General features: G+C 40.5%; 1 long non-coding RNA gene across 1 annotated transcript; it reads right to left on the bottom strand.

Annotated features, from left to right (window-relative positions):
- Positions 1-13,582: 13,582 nt before the first annotated feature.
- LOC149460354 (uncharacterized) lies at positions 13,583-26,311 on the bottom strand. The gene is made up of 3 exons (XR_016313109.1): positions 26,280-26,311; positions 15,341-15,477; positions 13,583-14,164 (listed from the first exon to the last, which is right to left on the bottom strand). It is a non-coding gene; the product is annotated as an uncharacterized LOC149460354 (long non-coding RNA).
- Between the last annotated feature and the right edge of the window lie 227 nt (positions 26,312-26,538).

The following is a 26,538-nucleotide window of genomic DNA, read 5'->3' as shown; positions in this document are numbered from 1 at the left end:
GTCCTCCCATGTACTCCATTCTTGTTTAATGTTTTCCTTATTGTAGATGTGTCAACAAAAATGTTAGCATGTGCCAGAGATTCATGTAGGTCTTTAGCTGACACTCTGGGATTCTTCTGTACCTCATGGAGCATTCTGCGCTGTGCTCTTGCAGTCATTTTTACAGGACGACCGCGCCTAGGGAGAGTAGCAACAGTGCTAAACTTTCTGCATTTGTAGACAGTCTGTCTTACCGTGGACACATGAACATCAAGGCTTTTGGAGATACTTTTGTAACCCTTTCCAGCTTCATGCAAGTCAACAATTCTTGATCGTAGGTCTTCTGAGAGCTCTTTTCTGTGAGGCATGGTTCACATCAGACAGTGCTTCTTGAAACCAGTAAACCCAAAACAGGTGTGTGTTTTTTAAGGGCAGGACAGCTGTCAGCAACACGTCCAATATCATCACACTGATTGGAGTCAAGGTTGGCTCACTCCTGGCTCCAATTAGCTCCGGGAGAAGTCATTAAGCTAGGGCCTCACATACTTTTTCCTCCCTGCACTGTGAATGTTTATATGTTATGTGCAATTAAACCATGGCAACATCTAATGTTTGTGTAGTATTATGTTCAGCAGACTGTGTTCTTCTATTGTTGTGACTTAGATGACGTTCAGAGCACATTTTATGCCCAATTCATGCAAAACTCCACGTAATCCCAAGGGGTTCACATACTTTTTCTTGCAACTGTAAAATACCAGGATAGTACAAACACCCCCTCCCCAAATGACCCCTTTTTCAAAAGTAGATGTCCCAAGGAATTCGATAAGAGACATGGTGAGTATTTTGCAGATATCATTTTTGTCACAGGGTTTTGAAAAAAAAAACAAACAAATACATTTTCAATTTCTTTCTTAGATTTCCAAAAACTTGTGGCAACAAATTAGATCTACAAAATACTCACTATACCTCTTAGCAAATACCACGGAGTGTCTACTTTCAAAAAAGGGGTCATTTGGATTTGTGGGGGGGAAGTTCTTCTACTATACTGGCATTTCAGAGCCAACATTAGAAGCTTATGCCAGACATCACCCACTTTTCTAACCACTTGAAGACTAAGCCTTTTCTGACACTTTTTGTTTACTTGGAAAAACAGTTGTTTTTGCTAGAAAATTACTTTGAACCACCAAACATTATATATTTTTTTTTTAAAGCAGAGGCCATAGAGTATAAAACGGATGGGGTTGACATTTTTCACGTCACACAGTATTTGCGCAACAATTTTTCAAACGCTATTTTTTTTTTTAAAATACACTATTTAGAATTTGAATGCACAAAAACACAATATATTGCCCAGTTGTTTGATAAAATATAATATGATGTTATACCGAATAAATACCAAACATGATATGCTTCAAAATTGCGCACGCCTGTGCAACGGCGACAAACGTACATTTTTAATATTCATAGGTGACGCTTTAAAAGCCTTTACAGGTCACTACTTTAGATTTACATAGGAGATCTAGTGCTAGAATTACTGCTCTCTATCTGATGTTCGCGTTGACACCTCACATGCATGATGCAACCTCGGTTTACATACCACCACTTGCGCTGCCGCTTGCGTTTGCCTATGCACACGAGCACGGGGTTGGAGGTGAATCTTTTTTTAAATGATCTATTTTGATTTTTTTTCTATTATTTTTACACTGTCCCTTCCATTTATTTTATTGTTATTACTGGAAATGTAAATATCCCCTGTGACAGCAATAGGCAGTGACAGTTACTCTTTTCTGAGAAATCTGGTGTCTATTAGACTCTAGATCTCTCCTCTGCCCTTAAAACATCTGATCACACCAAGATTGGTGTGATCAGATGCTTTCCCAATTTTAAAATTGCACTGTTTATATCTGGCAAAAAAAAATGACGAAATGCTCATAGCTTCTGGTCTCTTAGACCATAGAGATGCTTTGAGGCATTCCAGTCTCCGATCAGCTCTATTTTCAGCCAGTAGAACTACCTGCTGCATTTTTGGGTTCCCCGGTGGGACAGGAGAGCCCAGCAAAACCTTGGAAAGCGACGGAAGGGGAAGGAGAGTCACTTACTGCTACTTGTAAAAGCGATCCAGTGGCTAATTAGCGCTATGATTGTTTTCACATGACAGTCAACCGCCAGCAGAAAAAAACAATACCAGGATGATGCCTGTAGCTGCAGGCATCATCCTGGCATAACCGCTCAAAGTCCAGCAACGTACCAGTATGTTGCTGGTCCATGTTGGGCATATATGTAACAGCAGAGAACATGGGCATATGATGAACCAAGTCTGTGGGCCAATATGACAGCAATTCATTCTTTTTTGTAATGCCCAAGTTGAGGGTTAGGCCCAAAAACGTTTTAAATTGGGAAGCTGTGATAGGTTTCCATGCAAGTTGTCTGGCAAGAGCTGAATGTGGGTGGGCGGCAGTGTATTGTTGTGTGTACAAATTTCTTTGGCCCACAATCAATTGATATAAATCTTCTGTGAAAAACAGCAGAGGGGCTAAACGGTAGTGTTGGCAGCGAACGAGGCTGATTCTGCTAACACTGCATTTTTGGGGACACTATACAAAGGAGGCACTAGTATAGTTCTGTTCGTGATCAATATCTTCATCCGTACAAACACTATACTAGTAATGGCGGTGATCAGCACCCTTTAGCGTTAGGAGTGCGATAGTGTGCGGGAAATCTAATGCTAGCTGACCCTGACTGGGAAGGGAGCCTTACAGACCATGACACTATGTGATGTCACTAGTGCAGTAATACAGTGATCAGCATATTTGGTACATTTACTAGGGATGTACTGTTTAATGACAAGCCTTCCAGTTAGCTGTACTAGGGATTCATCCACATAAATATTTTTTTGGGGAGTAAACATTTCCTTGAATGTACAGCAAAAAAGTTGATTAATTAATTAATTTTTTAATTCGTTAATTTTGAATAGTTTATCATAATCAATATGATTTCAAGGAGGGCATTGGGTATTATTATTGAATCCCGCCTAGCTTTACTCCACTCATCTGCCTCTAACACTTGTTTTAACGGCTGTAACGCACCGGGCAACGTCCTACACATATTGTGGACATGCCCTATGATCTCCTCAAATTACTTCAATCACTACTCACCGACCCCTTCCAGAGAGACCCGTGGTACACTATCTTACACCAAAAACCTCCGGGTCTGTCTAAACACAAAGTTAAACTAGTCACCCATGTACTATTGGTAGCCAAAGAAACCATAGCGAAAAGCTGGAAACAGCAATTTGTTTTCTTCACGGAAGTTCATCGCTGCCTTGACTACTTTCTAATAAATGAAGAATTGGCTAGCATACTCTCAGACTCCCACAAGAGATTCCTTAAAATTTGAACTCCATGGATTCAATATGCTCACCCGGAAATCTCAGCGAATAGCTTTACTTCACTATAACCCAATCATACCTCATTAACTGAATTCAAGCATTGCGAACATCCACTTCCTACTTACTTTTTCTCTTCTTCTTTCTCCCCCCCCCCCCTTTTTTTAAAAAAAAAAACTTCAGTTTTTTGGCTCTTCCGCAGGGACATTTTCTGAACTACATGATTTTTTCACACCTTCTATTTTGCTAATATTTTAGCATACTGTATCTTCTTCTCTATAGTTCACTTTAATTATGTCGGCTGTGGAACTAGAACTTTTCTATGCACTGATTACCTATCTGACATGAAATGTGTGACCTACGTCAGTACTTGGCTATGTTATCCAAACCGTTACCTTCTTTAACTATATTTCATACTTTTTAAACCGCTGTAGACTACTGTTTCTAGTTGAAATTCTGTTTTTGTCTTTGAAAGCGGTCAAGTTTGTATCCCTTACTTGAATGTATAGGTTGGTTAACCAAAAATGTTAACTTCCTTCATGGTGAGGGGTTTCCACACAAATGGGTGGGCATATGACAAATTAGGATTGCTGGCAATATATTGGCTGGTATAACTGTATAGTCCTCCTGCGCCCAGAATTCAAACCACTAAATAAAGCTGTCAACACCCTACCACATACCACACTGGACAATAAAAAGATACAATAATGTGGTGCTGCGCTTACACATAAAACATCACAGAAAGAACATATGAATAAAACTGCATAAAGATGAAATCTACATGAATAAATATATACCGGAACCAAAATGTAATATCTAGGGTGTACTTATATGTGACTATAAATCACAAAATTGATGGAAAACACATTAAACACCAAATCATAAATATCAATGAACCCAAAAAATAGTAGTAGGAATAAACTCCCCACTTCTGTGCTAAATTGCACAAAAAATATATTGTGACAAATAATATGTGCCAAACTGATATAATCAGAAAGAAGAAAGAGAGGTGAAATAATAAACCATATAAATCAGTGAAACCCAAAAAATTGGTGATAAGTAGAATCCCCCTATTGTTGTGCCGAATAGCACAAATAAATAAGTGATGTGAAAATATATCCACTGATATATAGGTGCCAACCAGGTATAATCCGGAAATCTACCAAAAAAAGACACTCAAAGTGCCCATAAGTGAATGATGAGGTGATTATAAGTGAAAAAAACACAAATTTACCACAAATGAATATAAATCAACACAAACCAACTGATGTTAGACTAAAGAAAAAATATGAACCATATGATAGAGATCCCAAATAGGGATAAAAGAGAAACATAGTGACTAAGTGACACCAATATAAACTGTATATGGTGAAAAAGAATATAGGCTGCACCGCCTATAAATATAAAGAAGAAAAAATACTAATAATACGTGAAGCCAACAACGGGGATAAGAACGTGACACAATCAATATAGTGAGGAAAAATATAGGCTGCACCGCCTATAAAAAAGAAATAATACGTGACCCCAATAGCAGGGATAAAAAAAGTGGCATATACGTAAATCCGTGACACAATCAATAAATCAAAAACCTCCCAAAGTATACATAAATAAATAATCAATATATAAAGAATATCTAACTCCCAAAAAAATGTATGTATATGCAGAGCTAGATATTGGGAGTCCAACACTAGGTGAAATGGCCCCTCACCTCCATGAAGTGACCCCACAGGGTCAAAACGCCTTTTAGAACAATACCACACTGATCGGGAACCTGGACCCCTTCCTGCAGGTATAGAGTCCATTGCAGAGTCAATCCCCCTCATTGGTGGGCAAAAGGTACCGTAAGCAGACTCTTCAAAGATGTCCCGAAAATGATCACTCCTCATACGGCCAGAAAGAGAAAGGAAGATGCTCCCATAGTGTATTAAAGTTTTATTATACCAAAGAGCTAAAATAATACAAGTCCCACTCACATTTCAAACTTCAAACATAAGCCTTGTGCAAAACCACATGCTGTGGGTGTACTTTACATGGATGCTTATTGGAGTCCCAAGATGGCGTCCACACCGGAGGTTGCGTCAGCACAACCGGAAATTATGTCACCACGTCCTAAGCATTAAGCCACGTTACCACATGACTTCATTAGGGTATCGTGATTGGCGACTGTTGCTGTCATTTATAGGGAGACCATCCGTCACTCAATTAGAGGGAAGGCGGACTCCCGGTGGCCATTTTGTTGGAGTCTAAAGCAGAGGACACACAGAATTCGTTCCTCTGCTATGATGGAGGGAAATAGGATGTTTGTCTATGAGACTGGCTATGTATAAGGACAACAATAAGGATGTAAATAAATTATCCACGGACTCTGCTTACTGAGATAATTACAATAATAATGGGGATGTAGAATAAATATAATAAAAATATGCAATTATGTTATGAATTTCAGCGGCCATTATACTGGAGTTCCCAGATGCATGCAAAATGGGAATATAAGTAAAAAAACTACCCTAAATCTAAATAAATCTAAATCTAATAAAGGACTACAGAACACCTCCACCATTTAGGTGATTTTGGACTTTCTTGAGTTTAATTTTTTTTTTGAGTTAGATACTCTTTATACAGGTGAAACTCAAAAATTTTGAATATCGTGCAAAAGTTCATTTATTTCAGTAATACAACTTAAAAGGTGAAACTAATATATGAGATAGACTCATTACATGCAAAGCAAAATAGTTCAAGCTGTGATTTGTCATAATTGTGATGATTATGGCTTACAGCTCATGAAAACCCCAAATCCACAATCTCAGAAAATGAGAATATTGTGAAAAGGTGCAATATTCTCGGCTCAAAGTGTCCCACTCTAATCAGCTAATTAAGCCATAACACCTGCAAAGGGTTCCTGAGCCATTAAAGCCTCAAAAGGTAATTGCAAAAGAAGTTGGATGTTCCCAAAGTGCTGTATCAAAGCACATTAATAGAAAGTTATGTGGAAGGGAAAAGTGTGTAAGAAAAAGGTGCACAAGCAGCAGGGAAGACCGCAGCCTGGAGAGGATTGTCAGGAAAAGGCCATTCAAAAGTGTTGGGGACTTTCACAAGGAGTGGACTGAGGCTGGAGTCAGTGCATCAAGAGCCACCACACACAGACGGATCCTGGACATGGGAAGTCCAGTGTGATGTTTCCACAGTCTATGTTGATTTGGGGAGCCATGTCATCTGCTGGTGTTGGTCCACTGTGCTTCATTAAGTCCAGGGTCAACGCAGCCGTCTACCAGGAGATTTTGAAGCACTTCATGCTTCCTTCTGCAGACGAGCTTTATGAGGATGCTGACTTCATTTTCCAGCAGGACTTGGCACCTGCCCACACTGGCACCTACCCACACAAAAGCACCAAAACCTGGTTCAATGACCGTCAGATTACTGTGCTTGATTGGCCAGCAAACTCACCTGACCTGAACCCCATAGAGAATCTATGGGGCATTGCCAAGAGAAAAAAGAGAGACATGGGACCGAACAATGCAGAAGAGCTGAAGGCCGCTATTGAAGAATCCTGGTCTTCCATAACACCTGAGCAGTGCCACAGGCTGATAGCTTCCATGCCACGCCGCATTGAGGCAGTAATTGCTGCAAAAGGGGCCCAAACCAAGTACTGACTACATATTCATGCTTATACTTTTCAGAGGTCCTATATTGTTCTATGTACAATCCTTGTTTTATTGATTGCATGTAATATTCAAATTTTCTGAGATTGTGGATTTGGAGTTTTCATGAGCTGTAAGCCATAATCATCACAATTATGACAAATCACGGCTTGAACTATCTTGCTTTGCATGTAATGAGTCTATCTCATATATTAGTTTCACCTTTTAAGTAACATTACTGAAATAAATGAACTTTTGCACAATATTCTAATTTTTCGAGTTTCACCTGTATATTGATTATTTATTTATGTATACTTTGGGAGGTTTTTGATTTATTGATTGTCTCATGGATTTACGTGTATGCCACTTTTTTTATCCCCGCTATTGGGGTCACGTATCATTTCTTTTTTATAGGCGGTGCTGCCTATATTTTTTCTCATTATAGTGATTGCATCACGGGGTCATGTGCACGTCATGTTCTTATCCCCGTTATTGGGGTCACGTACTATTAGTATTTTTTCTTGTTTATATTTATAGGCGGTGCAGCCTATATTCTTTTTTTCACCATATACAGTTTATATTGGTGTCACTTAGTCACTATGTTTCTCTTTTATCCCTATTTGGGATCGCTATCATATGGTTCATATTTTTTCTTTAGTCTAACATCAGTTGGTTTGTGTTTGATATATATTCATTTGTGGTAAATTTGTGTTTTTTTTACTTATAATCACCTCATCAATCACTTATGGGCACTTTGAGTGTCTTTTTTTGGTAGATTTCCGGATTATACCTGGTTGGCACCTATATATCAGTGGATATATTTTCACATCACTTATTTATTTGTGCTATTCGGCACAACAATAGGGGGATTCTACTTATCACACCCTAGATCAGGGGTGGGCAAACTTTTTGACTTGAGGGCCGCAATGGGTTCATATATTGGACCCGGGGGCCGGACCAAGAGTAGATGAATGATGTGTATGTGTCATCCATAGTAAGTATAGTAATATTCCCCCATAGTAAGCATAGTAATTCATCCCCCATATAGTAATTCATCCCCCATATAGTAATTCATCCCCCATAGTAATTCATCCCCCATATGGTAATTCATCCCCCATATAGTAATTCATCCCCCATAGTAATTCATCCCCCATAGTAATTCATCCCCCATATAGTAATTCATCCCCCATATTGTAATTCATCCCCCATAGTAATTCATCCCCCATATAGTAATTCATCCCCCCTATAGTAATTCATTCCCCATATTAATTCATCCCCCATATTAAGTCCCCCCTGTGTCAATTCACTTACCTTTGCTCCGCGCGTTCCTCTCGCCGTGTTCCCGCGCCGTTCCGGTGTAGCATGAAAATCTGTCTCCTATGAGGATCTGTCCCCCGCGACGTATCTGCGCATGTGCCAGTTTCAGGCATTAGCAGCCGATCGGCGATCTCCGGCACATGCGCAGATACGTCGAGGGGGACAGATCCTCATAGGAGACAGATTTTCATGCTACACCGGTCTTCAGGGCGGACTGTGAGAGGAGCCTAGCTCCCCTCGCGTTCGTCACGCTGCCCCACCTACACACATCCTGACAGCCATCCTGACAGTATCACGCTCCGCGGGCCGGATTAAAAGGTCCGCCGGGCCGTATACGGCCCGCGGGCCGTAGTTTGCCCATTGCTGCCCTAGATGTTACATTTTGGGGGGTTCCCGGTATATATTTATTCATGTAGATTTCATCTTTATGCAGTTTTATTCATATGTTCTTTCTGTGATGTTTCATGTGTAAGCGCAGCACCACATTATTGTATAATATATTGCCTGGCACACAGGTGATATTGACCAACAATGTAATTTAGCAGATCATCAGTAAAACATAATTGAAAAGAGTAAATTGGGGTAACATTTTCTGCTTGTATCTGAGGGTCTGGCTGTGCTGTAAAAGGCGAAATTGTAGGTTCTGCCGAGTTAGTGGGAAGCCATGTGGGATATAAAAGTACGTCTGGGAGGCTAGTATGGGCCATACCTCGTTGTTGTGAATGGGACACCACGCTACTAGTGCCTGGCCTATCATCTGGGAATGTGACCCTTCTTTTACTTGCCACTGCACCAGGATTTGCAGCGCTACTTGTGTATGCCTGCCTATCTTCTGGGAGTTCTTCGCTGCTTATACTCACCACTGGTGGATGCCTGCTCCTCCTCAGGTCTCCTGAACCTCTTTGGGCCCTCTCCTCCTCAGAATCCATTGCTGATCCACTGCTTTCAACTGGCTCATACTCAGAATCTGAGTCTGACAGAGAGAGTTCCCCACTACTCTCGTCCATCATAATCAGCATCTGGAAAGCCTCCTTGCTGGTGTATAATTTTTTAGACATGTTGATACTGCACTGCTGATGTTGATTTTGATGTTCACTGATACGCTGTGACAGATGTGGATTTGACACTTGTCCACTGTGACAGATGTTGATCACAGATACAGATGTAGATTTGATACTCGTACACTGTGACAGATGTTGATCACTGGTACAGATGTGGATTTGACACTGGTACACTGTGACATATATTGATCATTTGTACAGATGTGGATTTGATACTGGTACACTGTGACAGATGTTGATCACTGGTATTGATGTGGATTTGACACAGGTACTGTGTGACAGATGTTGATCACTGGTACAAATGTGGATTTCACACTGGTATTCTGAGACAGATGTTGATCACTGGCACAAATGTGGATTTGACACTGATACACTGTGACAGATATTGATCACTGGTACTGATGTAGATTTGACACTGGTACTGTGTGACTGATGTTAATCACTGGTTCAGATGTGGATTTTACACTGGTACACTGTGACAGATGGGGATCACTGGTACAGATGTGAATTTGACACTGGTACACTGTGACATATATTGATCATTTGTACAGATGTGGATTTGATACTGGTACACTGTGACAGATGTTGATCACTGATACTGATGTGGATTTGAAACCGGTACTCTGTGACAGATGTTGATCACTGGTACTGATGTGGATTTGACACTGGTACACTGTGACAGATGTTAATCACTGGTACTGATGTGGATTTGACACTGGTTTTCTGTGACAATTTTGATCACTGGTACAGATGTGGATATGGCACTGGTACTCTGTGACAGATGTTGATCACTGGTACAGATGTGGGTTTGACACTGGTACACTGACAGATATGGATCACTGGTACAGATGTGGGTTTTGCATTGCTACACTGACAGATGTTGATCATTGGTACAGATGTGGATGATCACTGGTACACTGTGACAGATGTTGATCACTGGTAAAAATGTAGATGAACACTGGTACACTGGCAGATGTGGATCACTGGTACACTGACAGATGTGGATGATCACTGTGACAGATGTTGATCACTGATACTGATGTGGATTTGACACTGGTACACTGTGACAGAAATTGATCACTGGTACAAATGTGAATATGACACTGATACACTGTGACAGATATTGATCACTGGTACAGATGTGTATATGACACTGGTACTCTGTGACAGATGTTGATCACTAGTACAGATGTGGATTTGACACTGGTACACTGACAGATGTTTTTCCCTGGTACAGAAATGGATGAAGTGTATGTACACTGTGACAGATGTGGATCACTGGTACAGATCTGGATTACCACTGGTACACTGTGACAGATGTTGGTAACTAGTACAGATGTGGATGACCACTGGTACACTGTGACAGATGTTGGTAACTAGTACAGATGTGGATGACCACTAGTACACTGCGACAGGTGTGGATCACTGGTACAGATATGGATGACCACTAGTACACTGTGACAGATGTGGTTCACTGGTAAAAATGTAGATGACCACTGGTACACTGGCAGATGTGGATCACTGGTACACTGACAGATGTGGATGATCATTTTGACAGATGTTTTTGACACTGTGACAGATGTGTGGTGGACACTTTCTGGATGGTCAGTGTAGTGTAGTGCTTGAAAACTGCATGTGATCAGAAGGGCCAATTGCAATATTTTCTTATTCACAAAATTATTATTTATATATTCAAAGTGGAGCGCGACACATATTTAAAATATATATTAGTTATTATCGCACAGTTATATGGATATGTGTAAAAAGTGTCAGTGAACCACAACACTGGTAATTATTTTATTTTAATTTATATCATACACTATAGTAGCTCGCAAGCATACATATTTATTATTTTCAACATGGTGCAACTGGTGTGGAAGTGACCTGGGACACTGTATCTGGTGTGATGGAGATTAGGGAGAATTTGACTGGTGTGGTGGTGATCAGGGTCAATATGACTGTTGTGCCAGTGATCAGGAAGAAATTGACTGGTGTCAATCACTGGTGTGGAAGTGATCAGGGACAATATGATTGGTGTGGCAGTGATCAGGGACAATATGACTGTTGTGCTGGTGATCAGGGACAATATGATTGGTGTGGCAGTGATCAGGGACACTGTGAGTGGTGTGGTGATGATTAGAGACACTATGAGTGGGTGGTGATGATTGGGGACACTACTGGTGTGGCGGTGATCAGGGACAATATGATTGGCGTGGCAGTGATCAGGGACACTGTGAGTAGTGTGGTGATGATTAGAGACACTATGGGTGGGTGGCGGTGATTGGGGACACTGACTGGTGTGGATTAGGGACATTGAGTGGCAGCACTGGTTTGGTGATACCATGGGGGTTCATCTTCACAAATTAATATTAGCAGTAGGAGTCAGTGAATGATGAACTCCATATAACAATGCAGGAACATATTCGTACGGAGCCATAAAACACTGTGTCCCAGCTCATCATCATTGTATACAGGATTTATATCCAGTGCAAAAGAATTCCATGAGTGGTACAGCTGACCCCCGAGGGTGACCTACAGGGGCTGATTTACTAAATCTGGAGAGAACAAAATCTGGTGCAGCCTTGCATAGAAACCAATCATCTTCCATTTTTTTTGTTCAAGCTTATTTGAACAAGCTGAAGTTAGAAGCTGATTGGCTACCATGCACAGCTACACCAGATTTTGCACTCTCCTGTTTTAGTAAATGAGCCCATTGTGTTGGACAGGACAATGTGGGTCAGAGAATTTTGAATTTTGAAATGTAAATGTGAATGCACTGGAATATCATCTAGGTACCATTTCAGCGATTCAGGAGATTGGGAGGGGAAGAACAAAGAAAAGTGGAATGGAGAACTAAATATGAGAGGATCTGTAGTAAGGCAGGTTTAGAGAAAATAAACCACAGGAACACAGATATTCAACACTTCCAGAAGTGTGACATTCTAAGGAGATGCCTGGCAGACCCCTTGGCTTTCGTATGTTGAGTTCCAGACCTTAAACACGTGTAGAGATCAAGATTTCTGACTTTCCTGTTCTGAATGCTTGTTACAGGTCTTTGACTCAGGAAGTACTAAAGTTAACTGTTTACTGGGATTAGACTAACGTTGCAGTTATCGTTTGTACCTGTGCTATTCTTTTTCTTAAAGTAAACCTGTGATTTGCCCATGCAGGGAAAAGCAACAAGTTTACCTTAATGGTGGCCCCACCAGCTGCACATGCTCACCTTCCCTTTGCCCCCTCATTATGTATGCCTGTGGGTGGAGAGAGGAAGACATTTGGAGCTTACACAGGGTGGATGAAGCATTTCCTATCACCATGTGACATCTCTGGTTATCTAAGCAAGCTGTTTGCAAAGTATTGTCGCTGTCAATTGGAGGAAGGAGTGTGAGTCACATGCCTCCCTATATCTGGAAGTGGCATGTTTTTTTCTATGCTCCTGGCAAGTGAATGGAGCAACAGGGGAGAGAAAGGAATGCTAAAGCTGTGCTGCCAGGTCTGGAGTAACCACGTATCCTATCAGAATTAATTGTGATTGAAGTGTTACTAAACCCATAACAGTATAATCAGTCTGTATATGCAGTAAAGTATGCTTGTTATACTCACTGTGGAACCTAAGGGGTTAATCCTCTGCATTGTGTAAAAATGCTGTTTGATCCTGACTTCTCTGATCCTCCCCTTCTTCCACTGTCCCCCTCTTATTTCCTGATAAGACATATCGTGTGGAGACACTGCACACATGCTCAGTTTGGTGTGTATTGCTAGATATTTTTTTTTGTTCTTGGGAAAGTGCATGTGATCATCACAGGGCCAATCAGCACTGTACAGACAGAGGTCAGGGGTTCTGCATCCTCCTAGAGCAGAAAGGAAACTCCTCCTACAAGCTTTAACTAGTGCTCTGCTGAACACTAATAGAAGTCACAAGACTGCTCTAACTGCTTATGAGAAAAGGTATTTAGCAGTTTATATTTACCAAAATAATTGCATTTCCATGTTCTGTGTACTGCAAGAGATCAGATATAATGAACGCAGGGTCCTAGGTTTATTAACACTTCAAGTCAGAGCAGTACAATGATTCTGATTGGTTGCCATGGGTTACAGCAGGTTTTAAGAACTCTTCATTGAGTAGAGAATATATATTTCTTTCTATTTAATAAGTGTGCTTGGATTTAAGCGGCAGATAACACAAAAAAAACTATATGAAAGATGTTTAAGGCTACTTTATTGAGCAGAATGTCATGTGATTATACATTTGACCCTCTGAAACACTTAGAGATATGTTAAGGGGAGAGTGTTAGTAGCAAAATTACTCTGTATTGTTTCTTTCTGCTTTAATGCATCATATGCTTTTGTAAACTTATGACAAACGTTTATTAGCAGGTTCCTCTACGGACGAAATGAATAGGCACACTATTTTCGCAGGTTACACATATTTTACTTCGTTGATTACGTCCGTTATATTCGCACCTGGTAGCTTTTGTGCACTCAGTTAGGTCATATGCATTTGGACTGGTTTTATTCTTGTGACCCTTGACACCTTTGCAGATCTCCTTGACTCTTCCAGCGACTGCATGGATGAAGGTATTGAAGCTCTTGCATTGCCCATTTACAATAAATATAGAATCGCTCATGGCTTTGGTACAGTTGAATCCAGTAGTAGAGTTACTGCTGATATGCTTTCGTTGAAACGTGGCCCAGTTTTCTGCACCTCCGTTTTGAGGCAGGCCAAAGAGAATTCCATAGACCAACAAAAGTGTGGCTACTGAAAACATCTTGTCAAGCATGTTCTGCAAATAAATGATAAATAAATAAGCAAAGTAATAAATATCTATAGGTTAAGCTCACATTTATTATAAAAAAATGGTGTAAATCTCCCTCCTGCACAACAGTCCCTGCAGCAGTAAACTAAACATAATCTAGTACCTCTGTGATCAGTGTATAATAGCCGGGGGGCCCTGGAGCTCCTATAACCTAAACTTAATTTCCACAATCTTGTACAGTTTTTATTTTTAGCTACTTCTTCACAATAAGGTCCTAATGCATCTACTGTCAGCAAAAAGGGATGTCCACCAAGGCCAAACCTTTATAGGGTGATAATGAAACTGGTGTGCATAGCATATTGTAGGTGTACTTCATTTGACTGAAGGGTGTGGTTTTTTTAAGGAGTATGTACAGGAATATCTGACATGTAGCCCCAGAATATCCCCTCAGTGGTGTCAGTGTGATTAAGAGTTGCCTCCTCATTGCTGTCAGTGGGATGAGGGGGTGCCCCCTATTGGTGTTAGTGAGATGAAGAGTGCCTCCCTCATTGGTGTCCATGGAATGAAGAGTGCCCCACTCATTGGTGTTTGTTGGATGAAGAGTGTGCCGCTCATTGGTGCATGTGGGATGAGGAGTGCCCTCCTCCATGGTTTGAGTGGGATAAATTGTGCCCTCCCAGTTGGTGTGAATGGAAAGAAGGTTACCCCATTATTGGTGTGAATGGTAAGAAGAATGCCCCTTCATTAATGTCAGTGGGATGAGGAGTGTCCCTCTTGTTGGTGTGAGTAGGACAAAAAGTATCCCTGTTGTTGGTGTGGGTAGGTTGAAGAGCTCTCCCTCAATTGTTTGAGGGCCCCCTTGCTAGTGTCAGTGGGGTTAGGAGTGTCTCCTCACTGGTGTGAGTGGGATAAAGAGTGTCCCCTTCATTGGTGTCAGTGGAATTTGAAGTGCCCCCTAAATTGGGTCAGTGAGATGAGGAGTGTGCCACTTGTTGGTGTGAGTGGAATGGAATGTTTCCCTCTCACTGGTGGGATAAAAAGTGCTTTTGGTGACTGTTCGATGAAGAATTGCTCCTTTGGTGGTGTCAGTGGGATGAAAAGTGCCCCCCTCTGTGTCAGTGATAAGAGTAGCCATGAGTCTGCTTTAAAGAAGTAATAAAAACTAAAAGTAAACATTTATTATGTAAATGTTAGGCAGCTTACCAATTCTTAGATGTGATGGCTGTATTAGTTTCCTTTGGTAGGCTTTCTTTCTTCTATTTTTATCTGGTGATCCGGCCAACAAGCCTGATAATAAGTATAAGTCCAACCCTTATAGCCTTATTCAATAAAGCGCTAATCTGGGGGGAAAAAATATCCATATACAAAATAAGATTCTCTCTCTCTCTCTCTATATATATATACATACATAAATACACAAAATAAAATAAGATAAAAAACATGTTTGACCACCTATGACAAGGAAGTGTACCACCTACCAGTTTGGACAGTGTCCATTAATGAACTCCAGTCCACATGATCTGTAATTCCTGGTTCACAAACTTCAAACTTCTTATATTCTTTTTTCCACCCCTGTGACTTGAGTAGAGTGCAGCTATGCACCACCTTATGGACATATATTCACCAGCTACAGTTGCCCAAAAAACAACCAGTTTCAGCTAAAATGGCATGCGATCCAATACAGATGGATGGACAGATGGAAGTATCCCAGCATATCCTCTTTTAGCTTTCACCCAGGGTCTTTTTCAGCTCAAACTCATGGAACACCCTGCATTCTCCTCCTTGGTCAAGGCGATGGCAGCAGAACACTGAGAGATCCGAACCCAGATCTTTCCACCAGCAGTGTGCATAGGACAGGAAAGGGGGAGGGAATTTGCAGCGGCACACTACAGCATGTGAGTGGAGTGCAAGTCTGTTGTTTTGCAAAAGCACAAGCTCTCCAGCAGAATGTATTAGTTTACATGGATGAGATTTACTTATCTAACACTGTTGCTTTTTTTTTTTTTTTAAAAAACAACTTTATCGCTATCACAAGGGATGAATACCATCCCTTGTTATAGCATGGGCTGTGACAGGTGCTCTTTATGGCCTCCCTCTCTATTCTGGCCTCCAAAGCATTAGATCAAACTGAGATCGGTTTAATCAGATCTGAGATCTAGTTTACATCATACTGAGCAAATCCTCATCACGTCTGATTTCACAGAGAGGGAGAAAGAATGTCAGTTCCTTTCTCTCTGTGCAGTGCACTAGATGCTCCTTTTCAGAGCGGTCCTGGGGTTCCCCAATGGGGCCCTCTTCTGCTGCCTATAGATGTGACCAACTGGCTCTATATTACCACAAAAATGTCTATGTTGAAAGTAATTGCCGGCTGAATTTTTGTTTCCGGGATGATGCCTGCAGCTGTAGGAATCATCCCAGTATAACCACTTCAACCCCGAGGACATCATATTGCGTCCTATGGGTAGGAAGTGGTTAAAGGTATTATAAACCTTTCTACCTGCACCTTGTGTTTTTCACAACATAAGCTGTGCATTGATTATGAAGTTTCATGGTGTCATTTGTTGCACACAGCTATACTAGAATAAATCTTTACATTCCTTTGTTAGCAAGTTCTATTTGTGCTCAAACATGTGGCATATGGCATAGCAGTGCACAGGTTAATGCATGATCTCTGTCTGTAGTCTAGGAATTGACACTTTCTGTGAAGAAACTATATATCCCACAATCCCTGGGTCTCTCAGTCTAGAGTTCTGTAGGTGAAAACTAGTAATTAGGCCTGAAATAGGCACAAGCAGGCAGAGCAATGCAGGTAAGAGATGTGTTTTCATTGCATTAGCACACCCACATTTGTGGTGCAACACAGAGGAAATGTCAAGGTATTGATTGGCTGTTGTGTGACATGGAACAGGAAGCTGTCTTGTTACTTTGGTGAATAGGGACAAGCTAGGTGAATTAATACATGGACAAGAAAGACTAGATCAGCCATGGCACTAAAAACAGTAGCTACAGCATGTGAGCCCAGCATTACATGGTAAGATAAACAAATGACACAAGAAATATAACTACACTAATACTTAGTTAAAGTGGTAGTAAACCTACTTTGTTAACCACTTCCTGGTCGGTATCTTTTACCACCTTCCTGTCCAGGGCAATTTTCAGCTTTCAGCGCTATCACACTTTGAATGAAAATTGTGTGGTCATGCAACACTGTACCCATATGAATGTTTTACCATTTTTTTGAGACAGATAAAGCTTTATTTTGGTGGTATTTATTAACCACTAGAATTTTTATATTTTTTGCTATGTAAATGAAAACGTCCAAAAATTTAGAAAAAAAGTGTTTTTCTTATAAATTTTGCAAATAAATAATATTTCATCATAAATCTTGGCCAAAATGTATTTCGTTATCTTTTTAGTAAAAAAAAATAAATAAGCCAAATTAGTTTATAACCAAAAATTATAATTTTTAAACATTTTTTTTACATTTTTATTTTATTTTTTTATATTATTTATGTTTTTTTTTTTTTTACATACTGTCACCCTAGCAGTACAGTGTCACCATGGTCACCATGGTGACGCTATACTACTTGTGGGGAGAATGAAGATTTTTTTTTTTTTTTTTTTACACTGATTGCTTTTATACCAATATAGGATGTAAAATCAATCATTTCTCTTTCTCTCTGTCTGCATTCTTGCAGCCATTGAGAACTACTGAGTGAGCTGTGATTGGTCACAGCTTGTCACATGGTACAAGGCTGTTGTGAATAGCCTTGTACCATGTGACCTCTGTGATCATTCACAGATTTCACACGTAAGCAATGATGTCACAAGTGGCCAATCAGTGATCACATGTTCGGGACCTCTTACGAAGGTCCCGTCCAATGATCGGTGTTTCACTGTGTCCGGAGGACACAGCGGGCACCGGATTGCGGTGCTGCGCGCTCCCAGGGAGTGCGCACAAGTAGGGTGCGGGGAGGCCATTTATAAACGGCCACCCAACCCTACAGTGCCACCGTCCGGCCGTTTATATACAACGGCCGGATGGGAGGTGGTTAATTTGTACCTACAGGTAAGTTTATAATAAAGCTCACCTGTGGGTAAATGAATATCTCCTAAATGTGCACTGCTTAGGAGATATTCAGGAATTGTTTTAGCTGGCGCATGTGCTCTGAAGGAACGGCATACACGTGTTGTTCCTTCAGGGCACTGTGCTATGGCCCATGACTCCCGTGTGCATGCACGGGATTGACATCATCCCGCTTCAGCCAGTCAGATGGCAGGAGCTTGTGAACTCGTAAGGAAGACCAGGTGAACATGGAGGATGTTACAGTGGTGACCGAGCGCTGCTGGAGGGCTTAGTTTTAAAGTAAGTTCTACATAATGTGCTAGTATGCAATGCATACTAGCGCATTAAGCCATTGCCTTGCAGCAAATGTTTTTTAATTTTTTTATGCAGTTTGCTACCACTTTAAAATAACAAACCATTTGAAAGTCTAATTTTAAAGCATTGCATTTGTAAAATTTTGAATGCTGTAGACCAGGGGTGGGCAAACTTTTTGACTTGAGGGCCGCAATGGGTTCATATATTGGACCCCGGGGGCCGGACCAAGAGTAGATATAGTAATTCATCCCCCATAGTAATTCATCCCCCATAGTAATTCATCCCCCATATAGTAATTCATCCCCCATAGTAATTCATCCCCCATAGTAATTCATCCCCCATAGTAATTAATCCCCCATATAGTAATTCATCCCCCATAGTAATTAATCCCCCATATAGTAATTCATCCCCCATATAGTAATTCATCCCCCATAGTAATTAATCCCCCATATAGTAATTCATCCCCCATATAGTAATTCATCCCCCATAGTAATTCATCCCCCCTATAGTAATTCATCCCCCCTATAGTAATTCATTCCCCATATTAATTCATCCCCCATATTAATTCATCCCTCATATAGTATTTCATCCCCCATAGTACTATTCCCCCCAAGTAGTAAGCCAAGTCCCCCCTGTGTCAATTTACTTACCTTTGCTCCGCGCGTTCCTCTCGCCGTGTTCCCACGCCGTTCCGGTCTTCAGGGCGGACTGTGAGAGGAGCCTAGCTCCCCTCACGTTCGTCACGCTGCCCCGCCTACACACATCCTGACAGCCATCCTGACAGTATCACGCTCCGCGGGCCGGATTAAAAGGTCCGCCGGGCCGTATACGGCCCGCGGGCCGTAGTTTGCCCATTGCTGCTGTAGACTGTGGCAATTTCACAGTATCCATTTAGTAGACATAATCACACTTTTTATAATTTCCCTCAAAAAAATGAGTATATTTTTTATGTTTGCACTAAAATAAATTTAATGTATTTTTAATGGAAAATATAGGTTTGAGAAAAAGGTTGTATAAATAATGTGTGACAAAACATTTGCAACTACCACCTTTTTATTCTACAGCTTCTCTGCTGTTAGCAAATATATATTCTTTTGGTGGTATTCTTCAAACCACAAATGCACATTTTTGCATGTGTGTAATGAAAAAAAAAAACTCCAGCAATTAAAGGAAAAGTAAGAAATGTTCGTACACCTATAAGACCAGCCTTTCTCAACCTTTTTCAACACAGAGGAACCCTTGAAATAACTTTCCGGTCTCAGAGAACCCCTGGTAAAAATGACGATATCTATAACTCATGATACATTAGTGTGATGGTCAATGGGAAGAATGCTCCTTACATTTGTGGACATTGGGCAGAATTAGCCCCTTATAGATAGCTAAAGAGATCAGTGGTGTCAACGGGAACTTATCTGACAGGCAGAAACTGCTCTTTGCTCAAGGAACTCCTGGTAACTCCTAGAGGATTCCTGGTTAAGAAACCCTGTATTAGATAGTTGTCTCCTTATTCTGGTGACAGTGGAACAATTTGAGATTTTTCATCATTTTCTGTTGCTATGAAAACAGCCTTCAGGACAAATAGTGAAGGTGAATCTGCTTAGACAGGAATAGAAACTTGACAGGGTTCTAATGCTTCCCTCCTCTATCCAAACTAAAATAAAGGAATCTTGTCTATGCATACACATTAACCACTTGCTTACTGGGCACTTATACCCTCTTCCTGCCCAGGCCAATTTTCAGCTTTCAGTGCTGTCACACTTTGAATGACAATTGCGCAGTCATGCAAAACTGTACTCAAATGAAATTTTTAGCATTTTTTTCACACATAGAGCAGTCTTTTGGTGGTATTTAATTTCCACTGGGTGTTTTATTGTTTGTGCTATAAACAAAAAAAAAGCAAAAAATTTGAAAGAAAAAAGGTTTTCTTTGTTTCTATTATAAAATTTTGCAAACAGGTAATTTTTCTCGTTCACTGATGTGCACTGATGAGGTTGCATTCATAGGCAGCACTGATGGGCACTGATAGGGGGCACTGATGAACTGGCACTGATGAGGCAGCACTGATGGATGACACTGATTGACAGCACTGGCTGGCAGCACTGATGGGCACTGATGCCTGGCACTGCTGGGCTGCACTGATGGGGGGCACTGCTGGGAATTGGTGGGTGGCACTGCTGGGCACAGGTGAGTGGTACTACTAGGCACTGATGGGCACAGGTGGCTGGCACTGCTGTGCACTTGTGGCCGGCATTGCTGGGCACAGGTGGGTGGCACTGGTGGATTGCACTGATCATCAGGGCACTGATGATCGGTGCCAATCCGTTCTCTGACAATTGCCGGTTATCGGCAGTGCTTTCCTCATGCTGTAACAGCATGAGAAAAGTGCAGCCGATAACCAGCAACTACATTTACCGATGATTTGCTGTGTCATTGGACACAGCTGATCACGTGGTAAAAGGCCGCTGTGATTGGCTTTTTACTACAGCACGTGATCAGCTGTGTCCGTAGGACACAGTGATAATTGAAATCACTGGATGTATGCCCCCGGGGGTGCACGAGAGTACATATTCTGGGAGGATGTCATATGACACCCTCCAGAACTGGACAACCATGCTGTAGCCGTCATTTGGCTATAGCCCGGTTGGCAAGTGGTTAACTAATTGTTGGCTGGAAGCGTTCAATGAACACAAGCAATCCTTGTGCAATACAAAAAAATGTGACTTGTTTATTTATTTCAGGTACTTATGTAGTGCCATAAATTTACATAGTGCTTTATATATATTTATTTATATAATGTACATTCCCATCAGTCCCTGCCCTCAAGAAGCTTACAATCTAAGGTCCCTAACTCACATTCATACATACACATACTAGGGCCATATTAGACAGGAGCCGAGGGAGGGTTATAACCCCTGTCATTTTTGAAAATAATTTTTTGCCATCTGTGTCCCCAGTGGAAGATTTCCCCTCTATTATTTTTCTGGGGACAAATCAAAGTTTAGGATTTTCTTTTCACTTTCAATGATAATGGTGATCAGGTCAAATAGAGGGGGTGAATCTCCTTAATGGTGGAACAGATAGCAATAAAAACCTAATAGGTGTCCTAATCCCTCTCCACTCTATCCAAAACTAAAAAAAAAGAGTTTTTCCTTTAGTTATACTTTAAGTAAATACAAAATATCTTTCTAAATGTCAAATATTGAAAGAAATAAAATGGTATAACAAATCACACACGTATATAAATACCCTTCTTCCACCAATTAGACATTGTTGTAGAAGAAGGGTATTTATTTATGTGTGTGATTTTTGATACTATTTTCATTCATTTGACATTTATAAAGATATTTTGTATGTACCTAATTTAACGTAGTTGTTGATACACCACAGGTGTCCGGAGAAAGCAGCTTCCCTTTGACTGGTATTCTAGTCACTTTTTTCTTTTGTATTAATACATCTGCTGCAGGGAACGCACTGACTTAGCAAATTGAAGTATTCAATGGTTTAAACCATTTTACCTCTTTATTAGTAATACAATCTGACAGGGTTTCTAGTTCTCCTCAACTGAATCCGCCCCGTTGGATATCGCATAAGATATAATACCGCATGGTTTCATAAGATAAATACTGCCTATTTCAATGAAATACCACATGCCTTATTTTAGTGGCTTTTTTTGTGAATGCCAAAAACCTTTTTGAAAAAACGCTATAAGAAATTTTACTGCAAATTGTAAAGAGGAAAATACCGCTTTGTGAATGGAGCCCAATGCATGTCTAGCCATAGTAATCACTTTTCCCCATTTTGTTCTCTGCCTTAACAGGTTCACTTTGGCTTTACCAATAATACTACAAGCAGACAGTTAAATACACATTTGAAAACACACATGTTTACTAATTTAGCACATCTGCCACACTGAACAGCCAGACAGGTTACAGTTTCTGTGGTTTCTGAGCTGAAACTCAGATGGGAGAATTATTCTGCAAATCTCAGTGAGCATAAGGGGGGGGGGGGGAGATTAATGAGATACCGTCAGTTTGTTAATTTAAAGAAAAGCGACTGTGTTTGTGTAAAGTATCTAACGAACTAATACCCACCTCTCCACAAGGTGTTTGCCATCTAAAGGCCATGTCACAGTAGTGATCCTGTCACTGGCAGTAAAAAATAAAATAATAGTGCTGCGCTCCCGTGCTATTAGTAATGTTTACTCATAATATGATGTGATATATCTTAAAAGAATAAATAAATTAAATAAACCATTCGTCTGTGACTTATATCCGTGATCAAACTATAAACTTTTTCATACCATCACTAGTGAAAAACATAATATGGTGACCAAATCAAAAATAATATATAATTGCCTCAATGCAATCCAATTAAATAAACACTAAAAATAATATATAATTTCCTCAATGCAATCCAATTAAATAAACACTAAAAATAATATATAATTGCCTCAATGCAATCCAATTAAATAAACACCAAAAGACCCCTGGAGGTGAGAGCGAGGAATCCATCCATCCATACCCATCATAGGGAGCAGCACTTTGGAGAGACACCAGGTGGATTATTTTTATACTGCAACGTAGAACCATCCGAGTAGGAGATCTGGAGCAGGAGCAGTTTCATCCGTCCTTTTAGGACAATAAGCGATTTTCAGCCTAAATTCACATTACGCTATAAAGGAGGTGAGCGCATAATAAATTAATACTCACCGTTGTTTCATCCATTTGGAGGCACAAGTTTTTTCATATATCAGGAGGATTGTTCACATAATCCGGACAATTTTTAGTGTTTATTTAATTGGATTGCATTGAGGCAATTATATATGATTTTTGATTTGGTCACTATATTATGTTTTTCACTAGTGATGGTATGAAAAAGTTTATAGTTTGATCACAGATATAAGTCACAGACGAATGGTTTATTTCATTTATTTATTCTTTTAAGATATATCACATCATATTATGAGTAAACATTACTAATAGCACAGGAGCGCAGCACTATTATTTTATTTTGTATGTTAGCACTATTTATGAGTTGGTGTAAGGAGCTAGTGACATAGGTGTATTTTTATATATCATTTTTTTTTATTATTTATATCACTATTGAATTTCACCATATTAGCTCACAAGTAATATTATCACTCAATTTCTGGCAGTAACTGGTTAGTGACAGTATTGCTATGCAACTTTAACCACTTCAATACCGGACACTTTCACCCACTTCCTGTGTAGGCCAATTTTTAGCTTTCAGTGCTGTCGCACTTTGAATGAATATTGCACGGTCATGCAACACTGTACCCAAATTACATTTTTTTTTAATTTTTTTAGACAGAGCTTTCATTTGATGGTATTTAACCACCTCCCGCCTGCCATATAAGGAAATGATGGGTGCAAGGCGGTTCTCTCATTCTGGGAGGACGTCATATGACCTCCTTCAGCTCTGGGACACAGCGGATCACCAATCAACGGAAAGAGCTGAAGAGGTTGGCTCTGTCATGTGATCAGCTGTGTCCAATCACAGCTGATCGCATGTAAATAAGGAAATGCTGGTTATTGGCATTCCTCTCCTCACGAGCTGTCACGCTGACAGCTCGTGAGGAGAGGAGAGCCGGTAATCCACATTACTCAGAGGGGACATGTACACTGATCATCAGAGCACTGATGATCAGTGTGCCTTGATGATCAGTGTAGCCCTATCAGTGCCACCTGTCAATGTCCATCAATTCCACCTGTTAGTGCCACATCAATGTCACATATCAGTGCCCATCTGAGCTGCCTTTCAGTGCCACTTATCAGTTCCAGTCAGTACTGCCAACCAGTGCCACCTATCAGTGCCAGTCAGTGCAGCCTATCAGTGCCCGTCAGTGCCACCTAACAGTGCCAGTCAGTGCCACCTATCAGTGCAATATATGAGTGCTGCCTTTCAGTGCCCATCAGTGATGCCTGTCAATACCCATCAGTGCCACCTACCAGTGCCTCCTCATCAGTGCCCATCACTGCAGCCTCATTAGCGCACATCAATGAAGGAGAAAAATCACTTATTTATAAAATTTTATAACAGAAACTAAGAAAAACTTTTTTTTTAATCTTTAGTTGTTTTTGGTTTGTTTAGCCAAAAAATAATAAACCCCGAGGTAATTAAATACCACCAAAAGAAAGCTCTATCTGTCTCAAACAAATTATAAAAATTTCATATGGGTACAGTGTTGCATGACCGCACAATTGTCATTCAAAATGCGACAGCACTGAAAGCTGAAAATTGGCCTGGGCAGGAGGGGGGTATAAGTGCCCTGTAGGCAAGTGGTTAATTAACACTGGGTTTTTGTTCATTCATTATTCCCCTGTTTATCAGTGTACATATCTCCGTCACAGGAAAGCCGATTATTGGCTTTCTTTTCCTCATGCTGTGACAGTGCTGAAGAAAAGTAATGCAGATAACCGGTATTTGTTTACATGTCATCAGCTGTGATTGGACACAGCTGATCATTTGGTAAAGAGCCAACATCATAGGCTCTTGACCCTGATCTGTGATGCGCTCTCTAAGAGTCCCAGCTCACTACCAATCACGGCGCTGAATGCCCCCAGGGTCAAGCATGCCTGGCGAGAATGGGAGGATGTCATATGATGTCCTCCCAGAACAAGAGCGGTCCTGCCTGGTTGTCATTGTACAATAGGCAAGGCAGGAACCACTTAAACAAGGAAGTAAAATACACACTTCTATGTGTTAAACTGGCCATACACTGAAACATTTCAGTTCCCAGGAAACCTCCTGAAATCTGCTCATTTGGCGGCTGCTTTCTGCCCAATATCTCTTGATTAAAAATCAAATACAGCCACTGCAGCTATTAGTGTATGGCCAGCTTTACTGTCTAGCCTGCTGGGTGAGCGGGGAATCTCATTGGTGACTTACATTCTTCAGCGATTTCATCAGCGGGGGAGTGACACCTTGCTTTTCCAACCATGAGAGAGAGATACATGGAAATAGGTGAGCTTTTATTCTACATTTTTTAGTGAGCCTAACAGCGCTTGGATATTAGAAAACAGTGAAACAGTTATCACCATGAAGAAAGGCTCCTGCTTGACCTAGATAACAGATAGAAAGGGTCTCAGCACCTGTTTGACCCACATGTAGTATAAATGGCCCCTTATGTCTCAGAGTTCCTTTGTACAGCTGCATAAGAAAATATATGGCCACCCTGCTAGGGTATGCACGACTTTCTAAAATTATGCCTTTCTAGAATTATGTTAAACTGTACAGCCACAAACGTTTTGTTCGGTTTTGAATAGAATAGGCATGGGTAAGGACCCTTGTCCATTTTGTTTTTTGCTACCTTTGTCCACTTGAGATTTCCCTTTGTTCCCTGTCCCATTGATGCATGAGGATGTGAGAGCATATCTTTACAAAGTAAGGAGAAATCTTCTATTAGATAGCAGTCACCATAACAGATGTCCCCATTGGAACTGTTCAGCTGTTGTTTTGGTGACTACTGTCCAAACTTTAGATTTCCCTTCATTTTTTTGTGCCTATTAAAATGGTCATTAGGACAAAGAGTGAAGATGAATCTGCACTGACAACAATACAGACTTGACAGGAGTTTTAATCTTTCCTTCCTCTATCCAAATGAAAAAAAATACATGTTTTGCCTATACATACACACTAACCCAATGCTGGCTAGAAGCATTCAATGAACATGGCAGATCCTTGTGTAGTCCTTGAAATTCTAATCTATCTCTCCACTTAAAAACATAATTTTAAACTCACCTGATTCACAGCTTTAGCTCATCCAAGAACGAGGTGTGTTTTGGGTTTTTTGATGGAATATTTATACTTGATTTTAGCATTACACAATATTTGCACTTATATTGGTAAAATAAAAATGAGCTTCAAAATTGGTTGTCTATTAACCTGGGTCATCCTTTGAGTAAGGTCACCCTGTCCTGATCCACTTTGTGTAAACTTTCTTTAGCAGCAGAACCAAAATACATCACTTACTTCATTGTATATTGTGTTAAATTATATG

This window comes from Staurois parvus, unplaced genomic scaffold, assembly GCF_062004578.1.
Source record: "Staurois parvus isolate SC_StPar_1 unplaced genomic scaffold, SC_StPar_1.0 ptg000232l, whole genome shotgun sequence".
Taxonomy (NCBI): Eukaryota; Metazoa; Chordata; class Amphibia; order Anura; family Ranidae; genus Staurois; species Staurois parvus.
The sequence above is the reverse complement of the archived record's forward strand: the minus strand, read 5'-3'. Positions and strand labels throughout refer to the sequence as shown.